Source organism: Delphinapterus leucas, chromosome 4, assembly GCF_059928025.1.
Source record: "Delphinapterus leucas isolate spDelLeu-1000000601 "Yukka" chromosome 4, BTC_Dleu_Yukka2, whole genome shotgun sequence".
Classification (NCBI taxonomy): domain Eukaryota; kingdom Metazoa; phylum Chordata; class Mammalia; order Artiodactyla; family Monodontidae; genus Delphinapterus; species Delphinapterus leucas.
In genome coordinates, this window is record NC_143132.1 from 29,718,480 (window position 1) to 29,725,423 (window position 6,944).

General features: G+C 35.6%; 1 pseudogene; it reads right to left on the reverse strand.

The window, feature by feature from the left end:
- Positions 1-286: 286 nt before the first annotated feature.
- Positions 287-2,636, reverse strand: LOC149749291 (U6 snRNA-associated Sm-like protein LSm5 pseudogene; annotated as a pseudogene).
- Positions 2,637-6,944: the final 4,308 nt, after the last annotated feature.

Genomic DNA, 6,944 nt, shown 5'->3' on the forward strand with positions numbered 1-6,944 from the left:
TAGGTTCTGAAATTATTTAATGGAAAACTGGTTTAGTTCTTATTTAGTATAAATTATCATTTTATCTCGTAGGAAAATTGTAATTCAAATCTCACCACTGGATTACCTTTAATATCATCACTATGATTCTTGTATTCCTATCAACTCTTTTTTATTTGTTTTATTTAAACCTTAGATTTCAAAAGTTTTGTCAAAATTTTCTTATTCTTCTGTATTTTAAATTATATATGCTATGGTTACTTCCTCTATTTAAAGTGGGAGATAAAGTCTTAAACTAGCCCAAATCTCCAACAATTCTTCACCTCTAATGAATTAACAATAATAGTATGTAATTTTACTTTATTCAAAAATAAGTACTGTTATAAATAGAATTGTTGATTTTTTTGTATACAGAAACATAAATCATTCACTGGATACAAATTATTATGAGTTTTTAATCAAATTCTCCTGATAAAACTTAACTAATTTCAAAGTTAGAATTTTGTTTTTATTTACATTCTGTAAGTGTTATTTTGTGTTTAAACTAGGATTAGAAGTCTGATCACATTATATATAAGAATGTAATTTATTCATTGATCAGGTATATTAGATAATATAGAAATATTTGTTACTACTTGTATATTTTTTTCAAAGCACTTCCTTGTACCTTCTTTCATAAGTAATAACTAACATAAAGAAAATGTTCTCCAAAATTACTAATAATTGGTACTGATTTTTAAATACCTAGCTATAAAAAACTTATTTCCAGAGGGTACTCTGATACTACTTATAGTCCAACTCATAAGCATGATAGAGCCCACAGTATAATAAACTATGATACAGACAAAGTGCTCCAAAAATGAGTTTTAAAATAATATCTTCCGGGCTTCCCTGGTGGCGCGGTGGTTGAGAGTCCGCCTGCTGATGCAGGGGATACGGGTTCGTGCCCCGGTCCGGGAAGATCCCACATGCCGTGGAGTGGCTGGGCCTGTGAGCCATGGCTGCTGAGCCTGTGTGTCCGGAGCCTGTGCCCCGCAACGGCAGAGGCCACAACAGTGAGAGGCCCACGTACCGCAAAAAAACAAAAGCAACAAAAAAAACCAAAAAAATAATATCTTCCCAGATGAAATTGCTCTTTTTATAGCTATATTAGAATGCTTCTCTCAAGTTGCAGAGAAACCATGACTGAAACCATTTTGTAGGAACAAAATTGGGAGCAGTAATGGAATAAAAATAAAAAATTAAATTATAGCAGTATTGGTATGAAGATTTAGAAGGGTAGTGAAATGCAATATTTCAGGTACTATTAGTAATTCCATATGTGACTTGTGTGGCAAAATATGCATAACAAAGTGATATCACCCTAAAGAACTTCCTTTGCAAAAGCCTTTGTATCATCACTCATTCCTCCATTTCTCCTTAACACCACAGGTAATCATTTACCAGGAATGTGTTGCCTCCTACTTTCTACGCTTTCCTTTTCTCCTTGCCGCTGGCTGCCTTTCCATGTTACTATTGATGTTGCAGTAACTTTCTGATTGGTCTCCAGTCCTCCAGCTTTCTATTTCTCCAGTTCAATTTCCCCATGGCCCAAAGCTAAAGTTGAAGAAAGGAGGAAAGGAGTTAGGACTGAAAGTTTGTCATATGCCAAATACATCTCTGAACAGTTTACCCAAATTTTCTCAACCCTTGTGAGATAGACTCGTCCCAATTTGCAGGGCATGAAATTGAGTATTAAAGAATTTCCACAGCTAGTCTAAGTTTACATGGCTAGTAAGTGTCAGAAACAGGATCCATTCCCAAGTCCCCATTCCATCTGTCCCAGACTAGACAGATGAGAAGGTATGTACATTGTCATATTTCAACATCACTTTATACCTTAATAATAATATCAATAGTTTATATAGTTAACCCTTGATTAATGCAGGGGTTAGGGGCGCTGATAAAATTTATCAATTTTATCAAAAATTGATAAATAACTCATAGTTGGCCTTCCCTATCTGTGGTTCCTCCATATCTGCCTGTGGTACTGCATCCACGAATTCAACCATTGTGTAGTACTGTAGTATTTACTGTTGAACAAAATCCACCTATAAGTGGACCTATGCAGATCAAACACGTGTTGTTTAAGGATCAGCTGTACTTACACAGTACTTTCATCTTACCAAGCATTCTTTTTTTTGTTGTTGTTCTTCCTTCAAAGAACAAACTGTTCTTCTTTTTCCAACATAATCATGATTAACTTACAAAAACAGGCATTTACAATGCACCTTCAAAGCATTTCCCTTTAACAGAAAACTTGGCTTCACAGACTACAAACATTAAAAGGTTAAAAAAAATTCTATTTTGTTGTCATTATAAAACAAAACAGAATCTAGCATAAGTCAAGGAAATCCATTCATACTTCAGGTCCTTCTCCTCCAGGAACCAGCATTGTTATATTATTTCCATTTAGCAAAATTTGATCTAATTTAGTAATTCTTCTTCCTTCTGGTGTGATTTCAAAAGTCATCAAATCCCAAAAGTGTGCCAACAATCTCCTTATCACTCTTCATCACAATGTGAATCCTTGATCCTATACACTTGTCCACTAGCTCTAGAGGGAGAAGCTGTGACGGGTTGGTGGTAGCGTTAGCCACCATGGCTATGCCGGAAGTGGTCTGCCCAAGCATTCTTTAATATTTTAAGTATAGTAACTCATTTAATCTTAAGGATAACCCTATCAAGTAGGTACGACTATTATTCCCTTTTTCCTGATGAGAAAATAGGGCATAGAAAGTTAAATAGCATGGCGAGTATTAGAAAGTAAGTATATAGTAGAGCAGGGATTTGAACCCATGTGTTTCAGCTACAGAGTCCATGATCTTAACCATGGTACAAGATCTGGTTGTTGCTTTGAACGTATTTTTTAACTTGAAACTTGAACAGTCTAATGATTGTGTGTGGAAAAATATTTTATTGATTAAATCTAAAATGGAAATAAAAATGATATTGAGGTCTTATAATTAAAGGTCAAATAGGAAAATAAATTTTACCAATTATCTATTTAAGAACTGTGGAAACTTGAGAGGGACTGAAGCCCTTTTAAAATCTCTCAACTGGGTGGAATTAGGATAAAGAAAAGCTTTGAAAATATAGAGGGAAAAGGTAATTATGGGACTAACAAAATATGTCATGCTTAAGAAAAAATGAAATCAAAGTTATATTAATATTCGTACAAACGGATCATTTTTTCCTGGTTTGAAAAGAGTCTTAGTCATAAAAATACTGTTTAAACCTTGCCCACTTTGACAGATAGTAAAACTTCACATTGTTTTATAGCTTTTCAAACTTAGCTGAAGAATAGTATCATTTTTAACCTAGTCTGCTGTGAACTGAATGTTTGTGTTCCCCAAAATTCATATGTTGAGACCCTAATCCCCAATGTCATGGTATTTGGTGTGTGGCCTTTGAGTCATGAGTGTGGAGCTTTCACAGTGGGATTTGTACCCTTTTAAGAAAAGATAGGAGAGATCTTGCTTGCTTTCTCTATCCACCGTGTGAAGACATACCAGGAAGAGGGCCCCCATCAGCAATTGAACAGCCTGAGGTCCTTGATCTTGGAATTCTCAGCTTCCAGAATTGTGAGAAATAAATTCTGTTGTTTAAGCCACCCAGTCTATGATATTGCTGTTTTAGCAGTTCTGAATAAGATATAGTCTTCTAGCCAAGCAAACTCTGACCTGAGCAAGGAGACTGTTGGTTTTGCTGAAAGTTTGGTTTACCTAGTGTTATGTGTTGAATTGTGTCTTCCAAAATGATATATTGATATTTTAATCCCTAGTATCTCAGAATGGAACCTTATTTGGAAACAGGGTCATTGAAGACGTAGTAGTTAAGATGAGGTGACACTGGAGTAGGCAGGGTCCTTAATCCAGTATGATTATGTCATAAAAAGAGGAGAGAGAAAAGTCAGAGGGCAGACAGCCATGTGAAGACACAGAGATGTACAGGGAGAACACTGTGACAACAGAGGCAGAGGCTGGAGTGATGCAGCTGCAAGCAAAGATCACCAAGCATTGATGGCCACCACCAAGGAGGCAAGAAGGGATTCTACCCAGACTCTCAGAGGGAGCATGGCTTCATTGACACCCTGATTTTGGACTTATAGCCTTGAGAACTGTGAGAGTATACATTTCTATTATATCAAGTCATCCGAAGTGTGGCACGTAGTTTGGGCAGCCTGAGGAAACTATTATACTCAGCATCATCCCACACTCATAGAGAAAGAGGCTCTTGATCCCATGCCAGCCAGCTAGCCTTAGAATCTCTTCTACCTGTGAGTTTTCTATTTCCATCCACTACAGTCATATGCCATTGCCCAGAATGGTTATGTTCAGAACAGGGAAAACCCTTTTTGAAAACATGTGGCACGTTTCAGCACATAAAAGATTTAAGTTACCGCTGCCCTGAAAAGACCCTGCCATGTGATCCACTTTGCAATTATCTTTCCTTTCTCCACCCAGAAGGGCAAAGAGATGCACCTACTCCAATTGGAATGTTAGCTACAAAGCTACAGGAGGGCAGCAACTCTCTCTCACTCTCTCTCTGTCTCTGGCTCTCCCCGATTGAATCAATTAATAGAGAAATGATTTGTCAGAAAGGAAGGACCTCACTGACTGTGTAGCTTCCTAACCAGTCTGATAACTGTATGCTTCTCAGAACTGGCGCAGATAGGGTCTCATTACCTACCACAAACACATCTATATCCTGAGTCACTTTGAAACAGCAGATTCCTATCCAACCCCCTCACCCTTAAGCTATCATGATGAGCTGAGAACTTAAGCTATCATGATGAGCTGAGAACTCATAAAGGGCCTCCCATTCTATCCAACCATAATATTGTATTCATAGCTCTCTTTACCTTTTCTTTCTTTCTTCATCAAAGCTCCAGGAATATAATTTAATGTCTTCTTATTTCCAGATAGTTTCCTGTCTCTTGGGAGTTCTCTTTTCCAAAGATTGTGCTGGAAGAAACTAAACCTTGACTGTTCTGTACCTTTATTGATAAAGTGACTTTTTCCCCTCATTGGTTTTAGGAATTTGGTGAAATATATTTACTATTATTATCATGGACAGATTGCCAAAATTTCAGAATGCACATTTGATTCTTATATTGAAATATAACTAATCTAGGGATGTTGTTTCCATTCCTCTCTTCTTATCTAATCTCGCAGAAACTCAAAAATCTTAATAATATTACCAATTATTCCTGGGTTATAGGCTTGTTCATTTGTTTTCTTCTTGAATGAGAAACCTCCTCTTATATAGAAACCTCCTCATCTGTAGATAATGTATCTGTTGAATTATAGTGAAACTATGGATATGAAATTTAAGTGGAACATTCTTAAAGAGTATAATTTGTCTTTCAGAAAAATTCCTTACTCTAGACAATATCTGGGGTGTTCAACCCCTTAAGAGTTAGAAAACTTCAAATTAGATCATTCTTAGTCCAGAAGCAAAAGAAATTGCTTTCAGATAATTTTTAAAATATAATAGGTATTCATATGATTAAGGTTTTACAATCCATTTTTGCACATATATTTTTTTCTAGCTTTATAGTGAAATGCTGCTAAATTTTATAAAATAGTATTATTGTGGCTTTATTTTATATTTAGCAGGCAAAATTAGTATATGTCATTGAAAACTTTAAAATGTAAATGGATTGTTTTTCTAAATTATACACTATTTTTTTTTTTTTTTTTTTTTTGCGGTACGTGGGCCTCTCACTGTTGTGGCCTCTCCCATTGCGGAGCACAGGCTCTGGACGCACAGGCTCAGCAGCCATGGCTCACGGGCCCAGCCGCTCCGCTGCATGTGGGATCTTCCCGGACCGGGGCACGAACCCGTGTCCCCTGCATCGGCAGGCGGACTCTCAACCACTGCGCCACCAGGGAAGCCCTATAGACTATTTTAAAACTAAAATTTCAATAGACTATGATTGATTGACTTAGGAAATTTCTTATTGAATAAATGTATGCTCAGCCTGAATCTGTCAACACAATTAACTTGTATTAATCTTTAGTGGAATAATGTCTACAAGTAAATTTATTGCCATATGTTTGCTGGGTTGCTATATTCATAGGATTAAAAATAAATGAGAGATAAAAAGATGAGAAATAATAAATTTTATTAACTCTTGGTGGAAAACCATAATTAATTATTAAAGATTTATGTAATTATTCTTCATTATGTCCAACAAATGAATATAAGGAAAAGATTTTAATGAAGATTAACAGAGGCCCAAAGCAGCTGAATTCTAAACATGGGTCTGAAAATCATTTTTACAGTGGTGGTAAATGTGAAGTTCAACTTGTATAAAGATCTTGGGTTATGATTTAGGATTAAGCCAAGAAAAATCGTCATGATTATTGTATTGAGATTTCACTGAACACAAGGGCTTTTGTGTTTAGGTCTAAGACCCTATCATTAAAAGGACAAGCAAACCTTTACCAAGAGTATTCTTCACAGTAAATGTGTGAGCTGACTTTCAACAACTGCCCTTTATGTTGATCTTGTCTTCAAAATCATGGTAGACAAAGGGAACTAAAACAGGAATAAAAATATTAAGATTGAGTCATAGGAGTATCAGAATATTTGAAGTTTAGAATTGTATTACGCACCATTTCAAAATTAATATGTGCTTATAAAAGTTGAAAAAAGAGAGTGAAATTTAAAAAAGTATACAAATATAGACAAGTCACACAAAGGCTAGTATTTTTAAAATGTTGTTCTAAGCTTTTTTCCTGAGAATCATCTTTGTTGTTGCTAAGATATTTCATTAACTGAGAAAAACTTTGTGTTTTATATTTTTTGTGTTATACTCAACCAGTATGACACTTCTACAGTTATTGTAACCAGAGAAGAACCAGTGCTTTTTTTTTAGTTTTTATTATTGGTGAGTCATTGAGGGGTGGTATCTATCC